This window comes from Bufo bufo, chromosome 1, assembly GCF_905171765.1.
Source record: "Bufo bufo chromosome 1, aBufBuf1.1, whole genome shotgun sequence".
NCBI lineage: Eukaryota > Metazoa > Chordata > Amphibia > Anura > Bufonidae > Bufo > Bufo bufo.
Window position 1 is genome coordinate 802,699,339 of NC_053389.1, and position 25,141 is coordinate 802,724,479.

Below are 25,141 nucleotides of genomic sequence, written 5' to 3' on the forward strand. Positions count from 1 at the left end.
CTGGTGTTCTGAGCGGTCAGGCTCCTGACCCAGAGAACGTTGAGGAGGACATAAGTGGCGTGCAGACAGTACTTGATGATGATGATGATGCCGATCGCACTTGGGAGCCGGGTGAAGAAGGGGCTTCATCATCATCATCAGGAGAAGAGGGTGGCAGCTTGCCCGTGAGGCAGCAGCTGAGCCAGAAAGTCGCTAGCATGGCCGGGGTAGACCACCCACTTTGCTGCAGCTTACCTGCCCGGAAAGGAGTGGTGCATAAATTCACGGAAGCAGCGGCGGTAGCAGTCAGCCAGTACACAGTGTTGGGGGTAAAATCAGCTACTCGGCGGTGTAGCAGTTTTTGGTGAAGCCGCCGGAGGAGGTCAACATGGCCATATGTAGAATATGTGGGCAGAAAGTGAAGTGTGGCCAGGGTGCCAATGTTGGCACGACGACCCTTCATCAACATATGCAGCATCACCATAAAGTGACCTGGGAGATACCGTGGCTCCGATGTGGTGGTCCAGCCTGCCACAGCAACGCTGCATCACCCAATGGCACGCCACACCCAATTTCAGGCGGTCAAGGCTCCACCACCTCAGCCGAAGTAAGCAGTCTGTCGATCCAATCATCTGCTGTTCCTGGTGCTTTTGCTCCTCCTACTCCTCATCGGTCATTCCGTCAGCAATCGATCACCGAAGTGATTGCCAAGAGACAACAGTATGCGTGCACACATCCAACGATGCAGAAGCTGAACATGCTCCTGTCCAAGTTGCTGGTGCTGCAGTCCCTCCCGTTCCAAGTGGTGGACTCTGCACCTTTCAGAGAACTGATGGCTTGTGCCGTGCCGAGGTGGAGAGTCCCAAGCTGTCATTTCTTTGCCAAAAAGGCAGTACCAGCCCTGCACAAACATGTAGAACAGAAGGTGGGCCAGTCCTTGAGCCTGTAAAAGTGCACGGCAGCGCTGACGTGTGGAGCTGTAACTACAGTCACGGACAATACATGTCCTTTACGGCCCATTAGGTGAATGTGGTTCCTGCACAGCCACACCAACAACCTGGCCAGGTGACGCCGCTTCCGCCTCCACATTCTCACGCCGTTGGTCCAGTGACAATGTCAGCCTCTGCCTCCTCATCCTCCACCATGTCCTCAGCCTCCACTGCAGGTACAAGTCACAGTGAATCTTGGCTTCCTCCACGACAGCTGAAATCGGAACCATGGTGACCGACAACGGGAAGAACATGGTGTCGGCGCTGCATCAAGAAAGGCTAAGCCATGTGCCCTGCATGGCACATGTGTTCAATCTGGTTGTCAAGTGGTTCCTGAAGTCTTCCACCCATCTGCAAGACATCCTAAAAATTGCCAGGAAACTTTGCATGCACTTCTGCCACTCGTACACCGCAAAGCTTACCCTCCTTGAGCTGCAGCGGCAGAACGGCATCCTCCAACATAGGCTGATATGCAACGTATCCACCCGTTGGATTTCCACCCTCCATATGTTGGACCGACTATACGAACAGAGAAAGGCCATCAACGATTTCTTGATTATGCAAGTGGATAGGAGTACTCCCCTGTGTAACTTCTATGTCAGCCAGTGGCAGCTCATGCATGACACCTGCCATTTGCTCAGGCCCTTTGAGGACACCACGTTATTTGTCAGTCGCCAAAACTACGGGATGAACAACGTCATTCCACTGCTTCATGTCCTAGAACAGATGGTGGTAACAATGGCTGGTCAGGGGACAGGAGACGTGGCGCCTAGATCTCACGGCCACATGAGCCCTATCAGGGCTGAACAGGCAGAGGAGATGGACATTGGAGCACAGGCATTGTGTAGTGAAATGGGTGGTTTTTCTACTCAGCTGACAGGAGAGGAGGAGCAGCCAGAGGAGCTACAGGGCGATTAGGAAGACGAGACAGAGGACCCAGACACCGTGGCAGTATGCAATGGAGATCGAGGCAGGGAGTCCCTCCAAGTCACTTGCACAAAGGGCCCGATGCATGCTCACTTGCTTGTGTAGTGACAGTCGAATTGTCACCATTCGGCAGAGGGATGACTTCTGGCTCTCCACCTTGTTGGACCCTCGATATCGGTCCAGAATGGGTGCTTTTTTTAAACCCACTGAGAGGGAGGACAAATTGAACTACTACAAAGAAGTCCTATGTAGTCAGTTGGCCGCTGCCTATCTGTGCCATTGTCCATCCTCTCGTAGGTCTGACTGGGGGTGCCTCCTGAACTCACGTTCCACTGCCATGGCTGCTGGGGAGCAGTGGGATGGCAGCAGCAGTACCAACTCCAATCAGCAGAAGCCAGAGTCTACAGTCGCTGATAAGTAGCTTTCTTCATGCGCATAGTGAAGAAACTACTCACCAGCAGCAGCATACTGCTGTCTCTTGGCAATCGCTTTGTAAAGGATTGCTGACAGAATGCCTGACGAGGAGTTGGAGAAGTAGGAGCATCTGGACCAGCAGAAGATGGAAATTACAGACAGCTCCCTTCTGAGGTGGTGGAGCCTTGACTGGCTGAAACCTGGTGCGTGCCACAGGATGATGCAGCGGTTGCTGCGGCAGGCTGTACCACCACATCGGAGCCACGGTTCTCCCAGGCCACTGGATAGTGACGCTGCATATGTTGACGCAGGGCCGTTGTGCCAACATTGGCCCCATAGCCATGCTTCACTTTCTGCCCACAGATTCTACATATGACTATGTTCACCTCCTCCGGCGGCTTCACCAAAAACTGCCACACCGCCGAGTAGGTGATTTTTCCGCCAACAGTCCGCACCGACTGACTGCTACCACCACTGCCTCTGTGAACCCCTGCACCACTACTTCCCGGGTAGGTAGGCTGCTGCGAAGCAGGTAGTCTACCCTGTGCCAGTTTGGCTCCCAACCTTACACTGCTGCCACCCTGCTGACTCCTGGCTACCCTATCGACTTGCTGGCTCATAGGCAAGCTGCCAACCTCTTCTCCTGATGATGATGAAGCCCCTTCTGCACCCGGCTCGCAAGTGCGATCGGCTTCATCATCATCATCGAGTAGTGTCTGCACGTCCCTGATATCCTCCTCAACACTCTCTGGGTCAGGAGCCTGACCACTGAAAACACCACCTCCAACGCCACTCTCCTCATCACCACATGCCCGCCTAGCTGAGGAAGTGGCGGATGTCTCTTTCAGATCTTGGCTGGGCAGTAGCTGCTGACCGCCCTCTATTAGCTTGTCCTCGCTGTATAGTGGAGCTGAGCCCACAGTTTGCAATACTTCTGTGAGTGATGGAACAGCAAATGACAGAGGCCGGTTGAGGACAGGTGAGGGCACAGAGCCTGCTCCAGGGCCATGCTAACTAAGGGTTGTGCCTGACGAACCCACCGACTGTTGGCTGGGGGTGTCTGAGGTCACTTGTGATGACATGGATGACCGAGTTAACCAATGAAGAACCGCTGGGTTGCTGGTCAAGACACGCCCGCTAGATGACACCGGGAGCTCAGACCGCTCAATGCGACTCCTTCTGCCACGACCCCTTACTCTGCTGCAACCTCTGCCTGCACCAGAAACATTTAGGCCTCTGCCACTCCTCTGTGCATGGCCTGGCACTTCTCTGTCTGACATACTTTTAGCTGAATTAAATAAATCAAAAGCAAAATAAAACACCCCTAAAAGCGACTAATATATTTTAATTGTTGTACTGAAATAGGGCACTATACGATTTCACCCAAAAATAATTGTAGAAGAGAATTGATAATATATTTTTCTTGTTGTTACTGAAATACACCCCTATAAGCGTTCAACGGGAACAAATTAAGCAGTGAAGTGTGTATAGATTTTTCCTGTGGATAAAGTAAACTGCTCCTATACGATTTCACCAGGAAAAATTAAGCAGTAAAGTGTGTATAGATTTTTCTTTCTGTTACTGAAATAGGCCAGCAAACGCTTTCAACTGGTTAAAATTAAGCAGCGAAGTGCGTATAGATTTTTCTTGTTGTTAATGAAATACGCCCCTATACGATTTCACCAGATATCACTGCAACAGTCCAGTGCGTATATATTATTATTTTTCAAATGAAATACGCCCCTATACACTTTAACTGGAAAAACCGTAAACAATGAAGTGCGAATATTTTTTTCTTGTAGGACTGAAATACGCCCCTATTCGCTTTTACCAGAAATCACTGCAACCGTGCAGTGCATGTATATTTTTATTTTTTTTACAAAAATGTGCCCCTATACGCCTTCACCAGAAATAACGTAAACATTGAAGTGTGTATATTATTTTTCTTGTAGGACTGAAATAAGCCCCTATGCACTTTCACCAGAAATAACAGCAACCGTGCAGTGCATGTATATTTTTATTTTCTTACTGAAATACGCCTTCTATACGCTTTTACAAGAAAAACCTGCAGCAGTGCAGTTCATATACACTCACCTAAAGAATTATTAGGAACACCATACTAATACGGTGTTGGACCCCCTTTTGCCTTCAGAACTGCCTTAATTCTACGTGGCATTGATTCAACAAGGTGCTGATAGCATTCTTTAGAAATGTTGGGCCATATTGATAGGATAGCATCTTGCAGTTGATGGAGATTTGAGGGATGCACATCCAGGGCACAAAGCTCCCGTTCCACCACATCCCAAAGATGTTCTATTGGGTTCAGATCTGGTGACTGTGGGGGCCATATTAGTACAGTGAACTCTTTGTCATGTTCAAGAAACCAATTTGAAATGATTTGAGCTTTGTGACATGGTGCATTATCCTGCTGGAAGTAGCCATCAGAGGATGGATACATGTTCTCATTCTGTTTACGCCAAATTCGGACTCATTTGAATGTCTCAACAGAAATCGAGACTCATCCGACCAGGCAACATTTTTCCAGTCTTCAACAGTCCAATTTTGGTGAGCTCGTGCAAATTGTAGCCTCTTTTTCCTATTTGTAGTGGAGATGAGTGGTACCCGGTGGGGTCTTCTGCTGTTGTAGCCCATCCGCCTCAAGGTTGTGCGTGTTGTAGCTTCACAAATGCTTTGCTGCATACCTCGGTTGTAACGAGTGGTTATTTCAGTCAACGTTGCTCTTCTATCAGCTTGAATCAGTCGGCCCATTCTCCTCTGACCTCTAGCATCCACAAGGCATGTTTGCCCACAGGACTGCCGCATACTGGATGTTTTTCCCTTTCACACCATTCTTTGTAAACCGTAGAAATGGTTGTGCGTGAAAATCCCAGTAACTGAGCAGATTGTGAAATACTCAGACCGGCTCGTCTGGCACCAACAACCATGCCACGTGTTCCTAATAATTCTTTAGGTGAGTGTATATTTTTGTTTTTCCACAGATATAAGCCACTAAAGGCTTTTCAACATAGCACTTGAATCCCAACAACAAATAGCTGCAATGACAGAGCTGTCTAATGGCTATTTGGATCCCCAAATAATCTTTCTCTGCAAATTGCTTTCCTATCACTGTCCCTAGCGCTTTCTGACGTCTCTACCTGCACTAAGATGCTGTGAAATGATTCCTCCCTATCCGTTCCCTGCACTTATAAATAGTTTTGTCTGTCTTTTTTTTTCCACAATAAGGTTTTTGCAATTTCTGGCCCTAGCACCTTCTCATGTCTGTCCCTGCACTCTGAACGCTGGAAAATGTCTGAATCCAATTTGGCCGAGGCATTTATAGGGCTGTGACATCACAGTGCTGGCTGGCTGCTGATTGGCTGCATACATGCATGTCAATCTGGGTGATCCCGCCTTCCTAGAGTTCCTTGCCCCATGTCCTCAGTCCTCACACGTGTAGCCGCCATTTTAGGAAAAATTTGATTTGTTACCACGAAGCGCGATGAAATTCGCATTCGTCAGCTTAGATTCACTCATCTCTTAGGGCAAGCCTTCCTTGCCCAGATGCAGCAAAACAGGTCCAAAACATGAAACTACCATTACGTTTCATAGATACAATGAGGCTTTCATGCTGAAAGGGTTAATTACTCTTACCGGTAACTGGATTTTCCAATAGCCTCCCCAACGGCACTCAACAGGAGGGTGTCCCCGCCCCCGGACAGGAAAAAACACGGAAGCTGAACTTTAAAATGCCTCCTCTCCTTACCTAGGTCAGTAAATAGCAAAGTACACGGTAGAGATGCCAAACAAATTTTTTTTTATATTAATTCATATACAAAAAAACAAAGAGACTGAAACTCCAGAGAAAGTTTTGTGTAAGGGAGGGAAATCCCAGTGCCGTTGGGGAGGCTATTGGAAAATCCAATTACCGGTAAGAGTAATTAACCCTTTTCCCCTGGCGCCTCCCCAACGGCACTCAACAGGAGGATTTACAGAGAAATAAACTAGGGGGGGACCACTGCAGAAAGTATTCTGCGTCCAAAAGAGTGGTCCTGGTTATGGACCACGTCCAATCTATAATGCTTGAAAAAAGTCATCGGATTTGCCCATGCTGCTGCTCTACAGATCTGTTCAATAGAGACAGAGGCAGATTCGGGCCAGGAAGCTGACACGGCTCTTGTCGAGTGGGCTTTAAGGCCTGCTGGGGGATCTTGATTCCGTTGATTATGTGTCACGAGGGTATCAAGAGCCACGTCTGACTCCGTTATACCCGGGGTCAGGAAGTCACAGCGGGTGGCTGTTCGCTCTATATCTAAAGATCACGTTGTTTCTTAGTGATTGTTTTCTGTGTTTGCCTTGCTATCCTTTTTGTCTCACTCAGGGATCCGTAGCTTCTCCTCCTCAGCTGTTTCTTGTCTGCCACTCCCAATCTCCTTATATTCTCCCCTCACACTTCTCTAGTTGCCAGTTATAGAGCTTCCTGCCTGGACTTCTATACTGACCCACTGGAGTCGTGAATCCTGGTTGTCGTTCCAGAGTGCTACCCTCCGGATCCCTGTTGGACTTCTTGTTGTCTCCTGTTGTCGCCCACCTGGGATTATATGTTGAGTCTGTATTGTCTGTCCTCCCCTTGGTGTTTTCCTTTAGAGCTAGTTGTTCTGTCCCCACATAAAGGCGAATGAAGGTGTAACTGATAATGGCCTTGTGACTGTCCTACCTTCGTATCCAAGCAGTGGAGCAGAGCGGACCGGCAGATGCTCAGGTTAGATGGATCCAGACGTAGACATGAGGATGCAATCAAACGTGGGTTTATTTGATCCAGAGCAGTGACATACAGTGATGCAATACAGGAATGCAGTAGATGCTGTCATGTGGATGTCTTTTCTGAGGCTAACTGCTGAGGCAACTGCTGGTCAAAAACTGATGCCTTCACAAGCCGAGGTGTGTGTCTCCAGTCACAAGGAATGCAGCACTGAAAAAGGCTACAGGAAGTGACCAGGCCCAAGGCTGCTAAAACCACGCCCAAAGATAAAACTTTATAGACAACGAACGAGGCGTGCAGCATACAAATTCCGGCCAGCAGATGGCAGCAGAGAACAATAGACTTAAACAACATAGGTAAAACAAGAAATAATACAGTGCAGAAATTCAATATGAAAGGAACAGCACACTAGTGGTGCGGACTAGTGTTCCCACCGCCCTGTTCACTATCTAGGGCTCAGCTTAGGGAAAGCCAGGGTTTAGGCACGTGATCGGCGTACGGGTGAGGAACCCGTCTAGGGACGTCAGGGCAGCTAGGTGCCAGCCGCAAGGTGAGTCAGGGGTCACCACCTTTCCTCTCACTTGGGCAGGGCCTTCCTCGTTCCCTCCCTCTGTGTCACGTATGTGATAGTCACGCCGATCGTGATATTATACCTGGCCATTACTTTTTGAGAAAAAAAAAAAAAAGGCCTGTCTTTGGAGGTGGCAGGATTGAAGGCGTCTGTCCTCCAACAACAGCAGCAAATACAGCAGACCGCACCCCCAGCGGTTGCTATGGGTAACCAGGTTGTTACAGAACCCAAGGTTGTTCTTCCTGACAGATTCTCTGGGGGAAGGGACAAATTTGCTACGTTCCGTGAGGCCTGCAAATTATATTTTAAGTTGCGCCCTTACTCCTCAGGTAATGAAGAACAGCGGGTAGGGATTGTCATTTCCCTGCTTCAGGGGGACCCGCAATCCTGGGCGTTCTTGTTACCCCCTGGTTCCCAGGCTCTCCAGTCAGTGGAGGGATTTTTTGGGGCTTTGGGTCTCATATATGATGACCCTGACCGAGTCGCCCTGGCTGAGTCGAAGTTACGGAGACTCTTACAGGGAGATCGGTCAGCAGAGGAATATTGCTCAGAGTTCCGTAGGTGGGCTACGGATACTCAGTGGAACGACCCGGCTCTCAGGAGTCAGTTCTGCTCTGGGTTATCTGAAAGGGTTAAGGATGCACTGGCGCTGTATGAGACCCCCCTTTCCCTTGATGCTGTTATGTCCCTCTCTATCAGAATTGATAGACGTCTTAGGGAGAGATCGAAAATTCCTGAGCAATTGGTTACCTCTCCCAAGCAACAATTAGTCTGTACTGACTTAGATGAGCCTATGCAGCTAGGCGGAACTTCTCGTCAGGTCCGTCCTCCTGAGGTTCGCCGTAGGGGGGGGCTTGTTTTTTCTGTGGGGGGAAGGGTCATTTCATTAATGTCTGTCCCTCCTTTCTCAAAAACAAAAGACCGTCGGAAAACTACTAACCCCAGGCTGTGCGGAGGATGTCAGCCGGGGGGTATACGTTTGGTCCATACGAACATCTCAATTTGTGTTACCAGCGGTTATTGTTTTTGGTGTTAAGACGGAGTCTATTTCTTTTTTTCTAGACAGTGGAGCAGGGGTAAATTTGATAGATGCCCATTTTGCCCGCACTATGGGTTTGTCTCTCTGTACGCTGCAGAGACCTATTCCCGTATTCGCTATAGATTCTGCTCCTCTGTCTCAGAGAAACCTCACCCACGTTGTTCATAATTTACACCTTCGGGTAGGGGACCACTATAATGAGTGTCTTTCATGTTACGTTCTGGAGGGCCTTCCCTCTCCTGTGGTATTGGGTCTTCCCTGGTTGGTAGCGCACAATCCAGTGGTGGATTGGCAGGCCAGGGAGATATTGGAGTGGAGTGAGCATTGCAGAGAGAATTGCTTAAATAACAATTGCTTAATCGCCTCCATAGCTTCCCTACCTACATTTATTTCGGACTTTGAGGACGTTTTTTCTGAAAAGGGTTGTCAGAAGCTACCACCTCATCGTCCTTATGATTGCCCGGTTAACCTGATTCCCGGTGCAAAATTACCCAAGTCCAGGTTGTATAATCTTTCGGGTCCCGAGAGACAAGCCATGAAAGATTATATCTCCGAGAGTCTGGCAAAGGGACACATCAGACCCTCTTCTTCACCCGTGGCTGCAGGGTTTTTCTTTGTTAAAAAGAAAGATGGGGGCCTGCGTCCTTGCCTAGATTTCCGTGAGCTAAACCGGATAACCATCCGAGACCCATACCCTCTTCCTCTCATTCCTGACCTTTTTAATCAGATTGCGGGTGCTAGGTGGTTCTCCAAACTTGATCTTAGGGGGGCCTACAATCTGATTCGTATCAAGGAAGGGGATGAGTGGAAGACAGCTTTTAACACCCCTGAGGGGCATTATGAAAATCTAGTTATGCCTTTCGGTCTGACCAATGCCCCTGCTGTCTTCCAACATTTCGTTAATGATATTTTAAGTCATCTCATCGGCAGGTTTGTAGTAATATACCTAGATGATATCTTAATTTATTCGGCTGATCTGAAAACACATGAGGTGCATGTCAGGCAAGTACTGCAGGTCCTACGGACGAATAAATTATATGCGAATTACAGTTCCTGGGATATCTATTATCTGCTTCAGGTTTCCGTATGGATCCTGGGAAGGTCCAGGCAATTTTAGATTGGGATCTTCCTGAGAACCTTAAAGCCCTACAACGGTTTTTGGGTTTCGCAAATTTCTATAGAAAGTTCATTAAAAATTATTCAGTGATCGTTAAACCCCTTACCGACATGACTAGGAAGGGGACTGATTTTTCCAAATGGTCTGACGCCGCTAAAAATGCATTTTCCTCTCTAAAAGAGAGGTTTACCTCGGCACCTGTTCTAATTCAACCTGATGTCTCCCAGCCTTTTATTGTTGAGGTAGATGCGTCAGAGGTGGGAGTGGGGGCTGTATTGTCTCAGGGTCCGTCTCCTGGCAAATGGCGTCCTTGCGCTTTCTTTTCCAAAAAATTGTCTTCTGCAGAGAAGAACTATGATATTGGAAATAGGGAACTGTTGGCGATTAAACTGGCGCTTGAAGAGTGGCGTCACTTCTTAGAGGGAGCTATCCACCCCGTCACGGTGATTACGGATCACAAAAACCTTCCGTACCTAGAATCGGCTAAGCGTCTCACCCCTAGACAAGCTAGGTGGTCGCTATTCTTTACCAGATTTAACTTTGTAATCACCTATCGTCCTGGGGCAAAAAATACCAAGGCAGACGCATTATCTCGTAGTTTCCCTGGAGGGGGTAATGTTAGTGATCCGGTACCTATTTTACAAAGAGGAGTGGTTGTCTCTGCTGTACACTCTGTTCTAGAGGGAAAGGTGTTAGAGGCCCAGGGGGACGCCCCGGCCTCTTGCCCCTCAGAGAAATTGTTTGTACCGTTAAACCTGCGTCTTGAATTATTAAAAGAACATCATAATTCGGCACTTGCTGGGCACCCGGGTAGTAAAGCAACCTTGGAGCTATTATCTCGTCGTTTTTGGTGGCCAAGGTTGCGTCAGGATGTAATGGATTTCGTGTCTACTTGCTCTACTTGTGCACGCGCGAAAGTCTCTCATACACGTCCAGCAGGGTCTTTATTGCCACTTTTCATCCCCAATAGCCCATGGACACATCTGTCAATGGATTTCATCACTGACTTACCGTTGTCTGCAGGTAAAACAGTTATCTTGGTAGTAGTAGACAGGTTTAGCAAAATGGTACACTTTATTGCGCTACCCGCACTTCCTAATGCTAAGTCTCTTGCTCAGGTGTTTATCAGTGAAATCGTGAAGCTTCACGGGGTCCCTTCCGATGTGGTTTCAGATCGGGGAACCCAGTTTATTTCTAAGTTTTGGAAAGCTTTTTGTTCCCGTTTGGGGGTACACTTGTCCTTTTCCTCAGCCTTCCATCCTCAGTCGAATGGACAGACTGAGCGTATCAACCAAAACCTAGAAACATATTTAAGGTGTTTTGTCTCTGAAAACCAAGGGTTGTGGTCATCATATTTACCGTTAGCTGAGTTTGCCATAAATAATCATTATCAGGAGTCCACTGGCAAGTCACCATTCCTTGGTGCATACGGTTTTCATCCCCAATTTTGTACTTTCAAAGAGGGGGGGTCTTCTGGGGTTCCCGAAGAGGAAAGGTTTTCTTCATCTCTTTCATCGGTATGGCAGAAGGTGCAAGCTAACTTGAAAAAGATGAGTGGTAAATATAAATGCATGGCCGATAAGAAACGGTCGCCAGGTCCGGACCTAGGAGTGAATGACTATGTGTGGTTGTCTACTAGGAATATTAAGTTGAAGGTTCCCTCTTGGAAACTGGGCCCTAGGTTCATTGGTCCTTATAAAATAGTAGCCATCATTAACCCTGTGGCTTTTCGCTTGGAGCTACCTCAGACTTTTAAGATCCATAACGTCTTCCATAAATTGTTACTCAAGAAGTATGTTCCACCTCTAGAACCATCACCGCTGCCACCTCCTCCTGTTATTGTGGAAGGTAATCTGGAGTTTCAAATAGCCAGAATTGTTGATTCTCGTCGGGTCCGCCGCTCTCTTCAGTATCTGGTGCATTGGAGGGGTTACGGTCCCGAGGAAAGAATGTGGGTTCCAGCGTCAGAGGTAAACGCCAACAGGTTAATTCAGGCTTTCCATGCCTCTCATCCGGAGAGACCTGGTCCTGAGTGTCCGGAGGCCCCTCGTGAAAGGGGGGGTACTGTCACGAGGGTATCAAGAGCCACGTCTGACTCCGTTATACCCGGGGTCAGGAAGTCGCAGCGGGTGGCTGCGCACTCTATATCTAAAGATCACGTTGTTTCTTAGTGATTGTTTTCTGTGTTTGCCTTGCTATCCTTTTTGTCTCACTCAGGGATCCGTAGCTTCTCCTCCTCAGCTGTTTCTTGTCTGCCACTCCCAATCTCCTTATATTCTCCCCTCACACTTCTCTAGTTGCCAATTATAGAGCTTCCTGCCTGGACTTCTATACTGACCCACTGGAGTCGTGAATCCTGGTTGCCGTTCCAGAGTGCTACCCTCCGGATCCCTGTTGGACTTCTTGTTGTCTCCTGTTGTCGCCCACCTGGGATTATATGTTGAGTCTGTATTGTCTGTCCTCCCCTTGGTGTTTTCCTTTAGAGCTAGTGGTGCGGACTAGTGTTCCCACCGCCCTGTTCACTATCTAGGGCTCAGCTTAGGGAAAGCCAGGGTTTAGGCACGTGATCGGCGTACGGGTGAGGAACCCGTCTAGGGACATCAGGGCAGCTAGGTGCCAGCCGCAAGGTGAGTCAGGGGTCACCACCTTCCCTCTCACTTGGGCAGGGCCTTCCTCGTTTCCTCCCTCTGTGTCACGTATGTGATAGTCACGCCGATCGTGATATTATAACATAAAGTGATAATGTCTCTGATCCATCTGGCGATTGAGGCTTTGCTGGCTGCTTTACCCCTATTAGGCCCCTGGATCTGGACAAAGAGATGGTCTGAAATCCTGAACGACTCAGAATGTTTTAGACAGGCCAGCACGCACCGCCTTACATCCAAGTTATGAAACTCTTCCTCTTGATGTGATGAAGGATTCGGGCAAAACGAGGGTAAAGCAATTTCTAGATTACAGTGGAAACTAGATACCACCTTCAGTAGAAATGACGGGCAGTGCTTCATTATGATGCGATCATCAAAAATCTGGAGATAAGGAGAACGGCAGGAGAAAGCTTCTGCTGGCTGTAGTGATGGCGAGAAGGAAGGTGGTCTTCAGAGTTAGGAGTTTCAAAGAGATTTCCTCAATGGGCTCAAAAGGAGGATTCATGAGGACCGAGAGGACTAAATTTAAGTCCCAGGGAGGGACAGAAGTACGGATGGTAGGGGAGTCTATGATAGCCCCTTTAATAAAACGTTTGATTAAGGGGTGTTCTGATAGTTTGGTATCCAAGAAGACCCCTAGAGCCGTAATATGGACTTTAAGGGTGGAGGGCTTGAGACCTTTTTCCAGGCCCGTCTGTAGAAAATCTAGGATTTTGGGGATGTTCTCTAAAGGTTCCTGGTGAACTTCATCTCCAACGAACAGCAAAAAGGCCTTCCAAGCCCTGAGGTATATTCTGGAGGTTATTTTCTTCCTGCTTTTCAGTAAGGTGGATATTACAGCGTCAGAGAGCCCTTTCTTCAAACTTAGCCGCTCAATTTCCAGGCTGTCAATCTCAGATGGGAGACCTCTGGATGAGGTACCGGACCTTGATGTGAGAGACCTGGACTCACAGGAAGGGTCCAGGAAATTCCGGATGACAGGCTTAGACGTAGCGGAAACCAGGCCCTTCTGGGCCAGTAAGGAGCAATCATAATTATTTGCGCTTTCTACTCTGCCTCCTTCATCAAGGAATCAGGCTAAAGGGGAGAAATGCGTACAAGAGCCCCTGAGGCCAAGGGCAAGACAGGGCGTCTAAGACCTCCGGATGATCCTGAGGAGATAGGGAACAAAACTGTGCCACTTTTCTGTTGGCTTTGTTTGCGAATAGATCCATGATAGGCATGCCCCATTTTTCCGTGATCTGATGAAACAACTCGGTGTTCAAAGACCACTCACCTTCCTTCAGAGTTTGTCTGCTGAGGAAGTCTGCTATTGATTTGTTGCTCCCTTTCAGGTGAACCGCCGTAAGAGACAGCAGGTGGTCTTCTGCCCACAGAAATATTCTTCTTGCCACAGATGCCAGGGCTTTGTTTCGGGTACCACCCTGTCTGTTTAGGTAGGCCGCAGAGGTAGTATTGTCCGAGAGGACCCTTATGTGACCTAGAGGCTTTTTTGCTTGAAGTGCTAGAAGGACCTTGTGAACCGCCGTGAGCTCCCTTAAATTTGAAGAAGCATCTGACATGAATTGGTCCCAGATACCTTGAACCACTAAGTCCTTGGTGTGACCTCCCCAGCCTCGACTGCTGGCGTCTGTAGTAACCACGAGTTGATCTTCTTGACGCCAAAAGACTCCAAATTGTAGATTTTTCTTAACCTTCCACCAGGCCAGATAGTATTTCACTTATGGTGGAATAACAACCTTTTTGTCTAAGGACTTTCTGTTGCCGTCCCAGGAATCCAGAAGAAAAGCCTGTAGAATTCTTTTGTGGCTTTGTGCCCACCCGACTGCGGGAATTGTTGCTCTTAGTGATCCTAATATGGTCATGACATTCCTGATGGTCATGGTTCTTAACTTGCAGGAAAAGACTTACTTTTTAATAAAGGGTAATCTGTCTTCGGGGAGAAAGGACATTAACGAACGGGAGTCGAGGAGGACTCCTAAAAAGACCTTCCGCTGGGAGGGAGCGAAATCAGACTTTTTGAAATTACCCATCCTAGTTCTGAGAAAGTACAAACCGGATTCCAAAAAAGTTGGGACACTATACAAATCGTGAATAAAAACTGAATGCAATGATGTGGAGGTGCCAACTTCTAATATTTTATTCAGAATAGAACATAAATCACGGAACAAAAGTTTAAACTGAGAAAATGTACCATTTTAAGGGAAAAATATGTTGAATCTGAATTTCATGGTGTCAACAAATCCCAAAAAAGTTGGGACAAGGCCATTTTCACCACTGTGTGGCATCTTCCCTTCTTCTTACAACACTCAACAGACGTCTGGGGACCGAGGAGACCAGTTTCTCAAGTTTAGAAATAGGAATGCTCTCCCATTCTTGTCTAATACAGGCCTCTAACTGTTCAATCGTCTTGGGCATTCTTTGTTGCACCTTCCTCTTTATGATGCGCCAAATGTTCTCTATAGGTGAAAGATCTGGACTGCAGACTGGCCATTTCAGTACCCGGATCCTTCTCCTACCCAGCCATGATGTTGTGATTGATGCAGAATGTGGTCTGGCATTATCTTGTTGAAAAATGCAGGGTCTTCCCTGAAAGAGATGACGTCTGGATGGGAGCATATGTTGTTCTAGAACCTGAATATATTTTTCTGCATTGATGGTGCCTTTCCAGACATGCAAGCTGCCCATGCCACACGCACTCATGCAACCCCATATCATCAGAGATGCAGGCTTCTGAACTGAGCGTTGATAACAACTTGGGTTGTCCTTGTCCTCTTTGGTCCGGATGACATGGCGTCCCAGATTTCCAAAAAGAACTTCGTGACTCGTCTGACCACAGAACAGTCTTCCATTTTGCCACACTCCATTTTAAATGATCCCTGGCCCAGTGAAAACGCCTGAGCTTGTGGATCTTGATTAGAAATGGCTTCTTCTTTGCACTGTAGAGTTTCAGCTGGCAACGGCGGATGGCACGGTGGATTGTGTTCACTGACAATGGTTTCTGGAAGTATTCCTGAGCCCATTCTGTGATTTCCTTTACAGTAGCATTCCTGTTTGTGGTGCAGTGTCGTTTAAGGGCCCGGAGATCACGGGCATCCAGTATGGTTTTACGGCCTTGACCCTTACGCACAGAGATTGTTCCAGATTCTCCGAATCTTCGGATGATGTTATGCACAGTTGATGATGATAGATGCAAAGTCTTTGCAATTTTTCGCTGGGTAACACCTTTCTGATATTGTGGGGGGTTGAGCCCGCACAACCTGCCTGTAGGTGCAGATCACTATGGCGAAATACATATACAAACGGAAAATGCAAATGTGATCGCACACTACATCCAGCACTCTGCCCTCCATGCTGGATGAGACATTGGTGTACATTTTGGCCAAAGCGTAATAAGCCACTCACCGCGTCAAGGTCGTCTCATTTGAGTGGTCCCTAACTCTTGTTCCTACCTGTTTATGGGCCATGACAGCCACATAAAGTCCAGGGAATGCAGGTCAGCATGCAAGCCAAGTACACTCTGCTTTTAACCCCGTCCGGTGCCATTACAGCTTTCATCGGATCCAGGGATGCAAGTACCAACATGCATGCTGAGCCCACCATATACTTCTCCTGGAGCCAAATGGCTAATGGTAGGTTCTATATAAGCAGACTCAGTTTTATACTGACTTTAAAACCAGCCTCCAGGACAGATTAACTGGTCAGGTGTGCTTGACTCAAAGGAGATCGCCACGCCTCCAATATATGCTACAAAGAAAAAATGTGGGGGGTTGAGCCCGCACAACCTTGTGGATCTTGATTAGAAATGGCTTCTTCTTTGCACTGTATAGTTTCAGCTGGCAACGGCGGATGGCACGGTGGATTGTGTTCACTGACAATGGTTTCTGGAAGTATTCCTGAGCCCATTCTGTGATTTCCTTTACAGTAGCATTCCTGTTTGTGGTGCAGTGTCGTTTAAGGGCCCGGAGATCACAGGCATCCAGTATGGTTTTACGGCCTTGACCCTTGCGCACAGAGATTGTTCCAGATTCTCAGAATCTTCGGATGATGTTATGCACAGTTGATGATGATAGATGCAAAGTCTTTGCAATTTTTCGCTGGGTAACACCTTTCTGATATTGCTCCACTATCTTTCTGCGCAACATTGTGGGAATTGGTGATCCTCTACCCATCTTGGCTTCTGAGAGACACTGCCACTCTGAGAAGCTCTTTTTATACCCAATCATGTTGCCAATTGACCTAATTAGTGTTAATTGGTCTTCCAGCTCTTCGTTATGCTCAAATTTACTTTTTCCAGCCTCTTATTGCTACTTGTCCTAACTTTTTTGGGATTTGTTGACACCGTGAAAATTGGAATCAACGTATTTTTACTTTAAAATGATACATTTACTCGGATTAAATGTTTGATCTGTCATCTACGTTCTATTACAAATAAAATATTGACATTTGCCATCTCCACATCATTGCATTCAGTTTTTATTCACAATTTGTTTAGTGTCCCAACTTTTTTGGAATCCGGTTTCTAGTTTGCACAATGTTTAGATGAGAGATGAGACGGTCTTCTGAGTCTGCTGCAATAAAAAAAATCGTCCAGGTATGGGATAATAAGGATACCTTGTAGATTTAAATGAGCTGTTACTTCTCCGATAATTTTTGTGAAAATTCTTGGGGCCGATGCTAAGCCAAAAGGGAGAGCCTGAAATTGGAAGTGACTGAGGTGGCCTCTTACAAAGACTGCAATTCTGAGGAGTTTCGGATGGTCTCTTGATATGGGCACATGATAGTAGGCATCTTGCAAGTCCATGGTCACCATGAAACAAAATTGAGGCAGGAGATTTTCTGTCGTCTGATGGTTTTCATTTTGAACCTCTTGTAGGTCAAGGATCTGTTTAGCTCTTTTAGATTTATGATTAGTCTGAAGGAGCCTCCAGGTTTCTGGACCAGAAATACTGGGGAATAAACTCGCTGTTGATGTTGGTGCTCCGGAACAGGAAGCAAGACTTCTTTTAGGATCAGGCTCATTATTTCGGATTCTAGACACAGTTGTTCTTCCTTTCTGGGTAATGGCTTGTTTATAACGAAATTATGTGGTGGGTAGGAATCGAACTCTAGCTTGAATCCTTCTTGAATGGCGGCCAGTATCCAAGGAGAGGCTCCCATTTTCTTTCAGCTTGGAGCTAAATTTCTTAGTCTTGCCCCCACTTGACCTCTGGCGTCATTGGAAGGATTTTGATGACTTATCTGGATTGAAAAGGAAACCTTTGCCTCTGCCCTTTGAAGCCTGCCATCTTCCTGAGGATTCTCTCCTTTTCTGGTCTCCTCTGGACTTGTTTTGGAAACGAAAGGACCGCCTCTGGTGAAAATATTTTGGCTCTGATGGGAAACCTTTTTTCTTGTCGGATGCTTTTTCTAATATGTCGTCCAAGACTGAGCCAAAAAGTCTATCCTCTTTGCAAGGGATCGAGCAAAGACGGTTCTGTGAACCTGTATCTCCTGACCAGGATCGAAGCCACACAGCTCTGCGGGTGGCATTTGATAAAGCTGCGGATCTTGCAGAAAGCTTCACCAAGTCTGCTGAGGCGTCCGCAAAAAAATTTGAAGCCTGTTTAAGTACCGATAGGGATGCCAGGATCTCTTCTCTGGGAGTACCTGCCGCCAAATGATCTTCTAGCTGAGATAACCACACAGATAATGATCTTGCGGTGCAGGTAGCTGAAATACTAGGCCTGAACATGGCTGTGTTAGTCTCCCAGGCCCTTTTCAACAGGCTCTCGCATTTCTTATCCATCGGATCCCGAAGTAGGCCCATGTCTTCAAACGGGAGTGAGAACTTTTTTGAGATCCGAGCCACTGGAGCATCAATCTTTGGGGTCTTGTCCCAAAGGCCGGAATCGGATTCTGCAAACAGGTATTTTCTTTTGTAGGAACCTGAAATAGGCGTACGTTTTCTGGATCCTTCCACTCTCTGAATATGAGTGACTTTATATTATTGTGGATCGGAAATACCCGCCTTTTCCTCTCCCCCAGACCCTGGAACATCTGGTCTTGTAAGGATACGCTTTCCTTGGTATCTTCCAGGTTCATAGTGGCTCTTATAGTTTTCAAGAGACCTTGGGTGTCTTCTGGTAGAAATAATGGTCTACCCGACTCATCTTCTGAGGAGTCACAATCATTACTGGAGGTAATTTCACCTTCGTCTAACTCCAACCCATATGACAGGGAGCCCAGAGATCTATGGTAAATAGAGGCCTGGGGAGTTAAAGAGGACCTTTCACTTGATTAAAAAATCTAAACTAACTATACAGACATGTAGAGCGGCGCCCAGGGATCCACCTGCACTTACTATTATCCCTGGGCGCCGCTTCGTTCACCTGGTATAGCCTCCGGTATCGTCACATGTTAGGCTCCACCCAGTGGAACCTGCCGGCGTCTCCTTCTCCCATGCTGTAGCGTTGGCCAATCGCAGCGCTCAGCTCATAGCCTGAGAGGTTTTTTTTTTCTCTCAGGCTATGAGCTGAGCGCAGTGATTGGCCAGAGATACAGCATGGGAGAAAGAGACGCCGGCAGGTTCCACTGGGTGGAGCCTAACATGTGAAGATACCGGAGGCTATACCGGGCCAATGTAGCGGCACCCAGGGATAATAGTAAGTGCAGGGGGACCTCTGGGCGCCGCTCTCCATGTCTGTATACTTAGTTTAGATTTTTTAATCTAGTGAAAGGTCCTCTTTAAGGGCGGCAGCCTGGATTCCACTGCTGCATTCCCTTCTTCTTTAATTATATTGCACAGAGAATCCAAAATAGAGGGGGATTCTTCGGTCACAATTTTTTCCGTACATTTTGTACATAAAGATTTCTTGCCCTTAGGGACAAAAGTTTAATATGAGAGATTCCCCCAGCACCAGGCACCCAGGGTGATAAAGGTGTAACCTAGATACAGAGAGGAGGCTTACCGGGCTAAGGGCGACTGAGGCTGGATCCATTGGCCTGCGAGCAGAGTCCAAATCAATAGGAGCCGGCATACCAGCGCTGGGTACACCGCAGGGAAGACGCCAGCGTTCCCGGCTCTTTTCAAATGCCGGCATATAGTGTGACGTCACGGCGAACGTCCCCACGTGACGCCGTGAAGACGTCATCCCGTAAACGCCGCTCTTCAGCCAATAGGAGACTCTCCCCGGTCTGACATGGGGAGTCTCCGCCCACAGAACGCCTGCTAATACTATTCCTTGCTCCGGCTACAGGGAGCAAGCAACTTGAGCCCGGGGCAGCCTTTCAATGAAGGACTTATGCCGGGGGATGTAGAAGGGAGGCACCGCATCCCCAAGATCCCCTATCCTGTGCACGGCCCTCCCAGAATCTGGGGAAGAGACCAGACCGTGCACCGATGAAAAAAATTCCTGGAACACAACAGGAGGAGCTCCCGCGCAACCCGGGGACAGGAAACAACACTGACCTAGGTAAGGAGAGGAGGCCTGTTAAAGTTCAGCTTCCGTGTTGTTTCCTGTCCGGGGAGCGGGGACACCCTCCTGTTGAGTGCCGCTGGGGAGGCGCCGGGAAAATGCACTATTTTCCTGACTCGGTGGTGTCAAAACTATTTAAAGATTGTTTTGTAACCTTTTGCAGCCTTATGAGCATAAATCCTCAGAAATCGCCTTTGTTCGCGCCATGAAACACTTCCACAAACCTGTGGTATGAAGATAATACTTTGATAGATCCCTGTTTGTTCAAAGGATTATCCAGTTGTGTCGCGATCACATGCTTGGGCATGTGATCCTAGTTTGGCATTACAACCTGCAGCGCATGCATAAGTCTGACACCATGACTTTGAGTCAGGGCTCAGCGCATTCCTCCTGCTCTTCCTCCTTGCAGATAAGCCTATCACTTGCATAATCTCTGACTTTACTTCCCCCTCCTAGTAGGGTTGTTTCTTTTTTCTTTTAAAAAGAACCAACACCACATGTGCTATGGAAGATACTCAAAATAGTCTCCCTGTTGATGACTTGTGAGAAAAGTCTGAGTTTGGACTGCTAAGAGGAGGAGGTTAAAGTGAAGGAGAAGGGCCCGGTGTATCTGTGGCCATGGTGGTCTTGGTTGGAGCAGTGGTAGCTGTGTTGACACTGGCACTTGGGCAGTACAGAGGAGAGAATCGTGAATAGGGCAAAGGAGCTCATGATAACATATCACATGCTCATAAATATGGCAGGGAGCAGGAAGAATAATATGACAAAAACAAAGACAGGTGCACTCTGCAGTTTTACTAATCCTCACACTGGTGTAAAATTGAGAGATTAGCCAACAAATCCTGCTTGGAGGACATGTCTGAGCTCGAGCACCGCGCCAAGGTTTCTGCCCATACGGCCCAGGTAGGTTTAGCGTTAGGTCCCGAGCTACTTGAGAAACCTTGGCGCGGTGCTCAGGCTCAGACATGTCCTCCAAGCAGGATATGTTGGCTAATTTCTCAATTTTACACCAGTGTGAGGATTAGTAAAACCGCAGAGTGCACCTGTCTTTGTTTTTGTTATATTATTTTTACTGTTTATCACATCCACACATTTGCTATCCTGTGTAGGATGTCCATTGTGGTACTTGTGGTCTGCTGCAGGCATCCTCCATTGTATGCATTTTTGCTGGGCATTGCCATTAGCAGTGGACCACAAGTGCAGGATCTGCCCCCCCCCCCCCCCCCCCCGTATAGATGCACCACTGCATATGGGGTTGAGAACTTCCTGATTTTTTATTTAATACCACGTCAATCTGTAGTTTGTATAGGGAGCAGAAAGACCATAATGAGGATTGTATGTTCAACAGGACCTCGGAGCCAGATTGGGTGATGAGGAGGAGGAGGAGGAGGTGACATCAGAGGAGGAAGGTAGTTAATATACAGAGGTAACCTCCAAAAAACTGCTAGGGAGATATCTGCTTCTATTGTGGTCTGCTTAGAAACCAGTGACTCCACTAATACTGTGGCCACATGCTCCAAACGTGGCAGACCTAGACCCAGCTCCGCTTCTGATAGCTGTATGGGAGTATCTCCTGTATGGCAGTTTTTTCTCCACAGTGTCAGCAGACAAAAACCCTGCTGTGTGCAAGATCTACAGGATGAAAATAAGCTAGGAATATTCGAACACCAACAAAGGCACTCCTGCTATACTGCAGCATATGAAGTGGGATTATCAGATCCAGTGGGAAAATAGAACTGACAACCAGCAATCAGAACATGTTCTCCTCCTCCTGATGTTCTTGGGGTCAGCCAGGCCACATCCACATGTAGTACAGTTACTGCTTCTACCACTAAGACTCCTACTTCAGTCCATCATTAGTCACTGATAGGCTACATGCACACGAAAGTTGTTGGTTTCCGTTCCGTTTTTTTGTGGATAGTATGCGGACCTATTCATTTCAACCGTGTGCTGTCCACCTCAGTATGTCCGTTACGTAGCCCCCGCAAAAAAAATAGGACATGTCCTATTCTTGTCCCTTTTAGGCATTGTTACAATGGATCCACAAAAAAACGGATGGCATACGGATGTAATACTTTTTTTTTGGGCGGATCCGCAATTTGCAGACTGTAAAACACATACGGTCATGTGCATGTAGCCATAATGGAATGTTTGGCCAGGAAACAACTATGATGTGCCCAACAATCGGATGGTATGCAAGCTTAGCTCCAACCTCGACAAGTTGTTAGCAGCGCAGTTGCTGCATTTTCACCAAGTTTACTCCTCTGCCATTAGGGAATTGATGGCGTGTGCCCAGCCGCAATGGAAGATACCTAGCGACCGTTATTTCTCCAAAAAGGCCATTCCTGCCTTGTAATCTCACATGACAGAGAATGAGGGCTGCTCTTTGCAATTGCTGCTGCAGAGCAAAGTGCACGCCACCATGGACACCTGAAGCAGCTGTTAGAGGCAGGCACATTACATGTCTTTCACAGCAGCGACGCAGCACCAGAGCAATGAGGCCATGTACTATTGACTCCTCCTCAATTGAAATCTTCCTGTCTCCAACAGAAACAGGGCAGAACATTGCTTCTACACCCCCTCACTCTAACATATGAGTAAAGTGAAGCATTTGAATGCTGTGTTAAAGCTGGACAAGAGCACCCCCATAGCCATTCCTTTTGCTAAAGTGCATTAAGCAGCAAATATCCCACTGGCTGTCTCATCACCAACTCCAGCTCGTCAAGATCGCATACTCAGGTCGTTCAAATAGGCCACCAGATTTGTCAGTAAGGACAACTGCAGAATACACTGTCATCACCCGCATATTTATGTTACAGAAAACACTCAAGCTGATGCAACAAAGGATGACAGAAGAACAGCTTTCCGCATCTCATTGGCAGCCTTGTAGCTGTTGGGTACCCACACAGACAAATTCTCATGGAGGAGGAAGTGAAGGAGGAGGATGAGGAGCTACCACTAGAGGAGGTGGAAGAGCAGGAGGAGGAGTTGGTGGTGCAGAAGGACGAGGCCGATAATGAAGACATTGTCCATGATGACCAATCATCGCAGTGGTGAGCAGAGCTGGAAAGAACTGGGTCGTCGGGCATGCTAGAGAGCATTGCAAACTGTATGCTTGCATGTCATTAATATGATAGAGCAGTTTTTTCATGTGTCGCACCAGGCTGATGCAAATCAGCAAATTGAGATATACTGCCTGAACACCCAGGTTCAGTCCTACCAGGACTCTGGCCTCTCTCTGGCACATACCATGTTCCCCGACCCCATGGACGTCTAGGCCAGCAGATTGGAACAGGGGCCAGAACTGGCTCAATTTGCTCTTGCTTTACTGTCTTGTCCAGCCTCCAGGGTCATCTCAGAGAGGGTATTCAGCACAGAAGGTGGCATCATCACACCAAAACAGACAAAATTGTCCTCCACAAGCGTACAAAACATCACTTTTGTCATAATGAACCTGCATGGATCAATTAGGATTTTCACAGACAGACAGACACACACACACATTCGGTTGAGTCCAATGAATAGATCTGTCATTGCTGACGGTGGCTATTTATTGTCAGCCTAATCATGCCACTGCCATTGTCTGCTTGTCATAATGTTACATACTGTATAGCTGCTGCCAACATCACTGCTAATCCCCCTTCTGCCACTACCATTACCCCTACACACCCACCACTACTACTACTACTCCTATACAGCCACACTCAACTACTTCCTTGTCTGTTTTATGCTGCGCTGCTACTGCTGCTGCTGCTATTACTCCTAAACACCTTAGCCTTTCTACATCCATACATTTGTACTGCTGCTGTTCCCAAATAAAAAAAGGAGACATTTTTGAGGCTCATTTAGAACATAACTTCGGCAGATCCACCATTGCATCGAAATCTACGCCAGGTCTTCTGCTGGTGTAAATTTAGACCATTTTCTACACCTAAAACAGGTGTAGAAAATGATGAGATGGACCTGCTGGCCTGTCCCCTTTTTTAGACCTGGCGTGAGAAAAAGTCACAGATTGCGGCGCAAATAACCTTTGCACTGCAATCTGTGCCAAAAATACACCTAAGACATATTTCTGGTTAGTAAAGGACCCCGTGTGTATTTAGGCACCATCTGCTCCCAATATGGGAACATTTTTGGAATGTTTGTTTAAAGGGGTTTTCCCGGATTTTAATATTGATGACCTATCCCGAGTATAGGTCATCAGATTAATCGAGTCAATTCGTTCCAAAACTTTGTTTTAATGCTGTACGTCCGAAGTGGTGCACGACTTTGATGAACAACATTGGCCTTCGATTCTACGACTTTAAAATCATTTTAAAGCCGGTATCCAAAGTCAGAGATACCAACCTTTCCTTCAACCAGCTGATTGATGGGGGTCCCAGGTGTCGGGTCCACGCCGATCTGATATTCATGACCTATCCCGAGGATAGGTCATTAATATTAAAATCCTGTAAAACCCCTTTAGTTTAAAAAGCATAACAAATGCGACAGTGCAGTGTGTTTGTTAATATCAGCCATACATTTACCCATAGCTATATCTGTCAGTGTCACACTGACATTTACTTTTGGACCAATTCAGTCAAATCGAACTCAAAGAAGTTCAAGAAATTCGCTCATCTATGCTTGCCAATCATCTTTCCAAAATATATATATTTTTTAAACAGTTTTTATTAGGTTTTAATCAGGATACCATAAATTGTACAGCCAGCACAACAAATATAGCAATAAGACAACAATCCTACAATCTTAGCCATACACATTCGGGGTTGTGTCAAACCATAGTTTTTGTATTGGTGGCCTATTGTCTTCTAAGATTGAATTATACCAATTTGAAGTTTAGAAACCTTATCACTTCCTCTAAGCCCTTCAAGACCATGCCACATTCCATTTTTTTGCTTTTTTTTATGCCTTGCCTTCCTGAAGCCATAACTTAATTTTTCCATTCACAGCCGTATGAAGGCTCATCTTTTACGGAGCCAGTTATACTTTCTAATGACATCATTTACAGCGTTCTGCATGCGTAAAAATCAGATTGATAGTGTATATATATATATATATATATATATATATATTTTATTATTATTTTTTTTCCCCCAAGGTCTTCATAGGAACATACTGTAGCTGTGGAATCCTCGGATCATTCAGGAGGACCAAGGCTGCTACACCCACCATCCGGCTTCCTCGATCCACACTATGGGTAGCTGTTTAATACATTAGCATCAGGTATCTGTTTAAAAAAGCAGG

At 46.9% G+C, this 25,141-nt stretch overlaps 1 protein-coding gene across 1 annotated transcript in view; it reads right to left on the reverse strand.

Annotated features, from left to right (window-relative positions):
- Positions 1-25,141, reverse strand: part of LOC120986516 (histidine N-acetyltransferase-like) — a 227,957-nt gene that overhangs the window by 125,895 nt on the left and 76,921 nt on the right. The gene's annotated exons all lie outside the window — the stretch shown is intronic.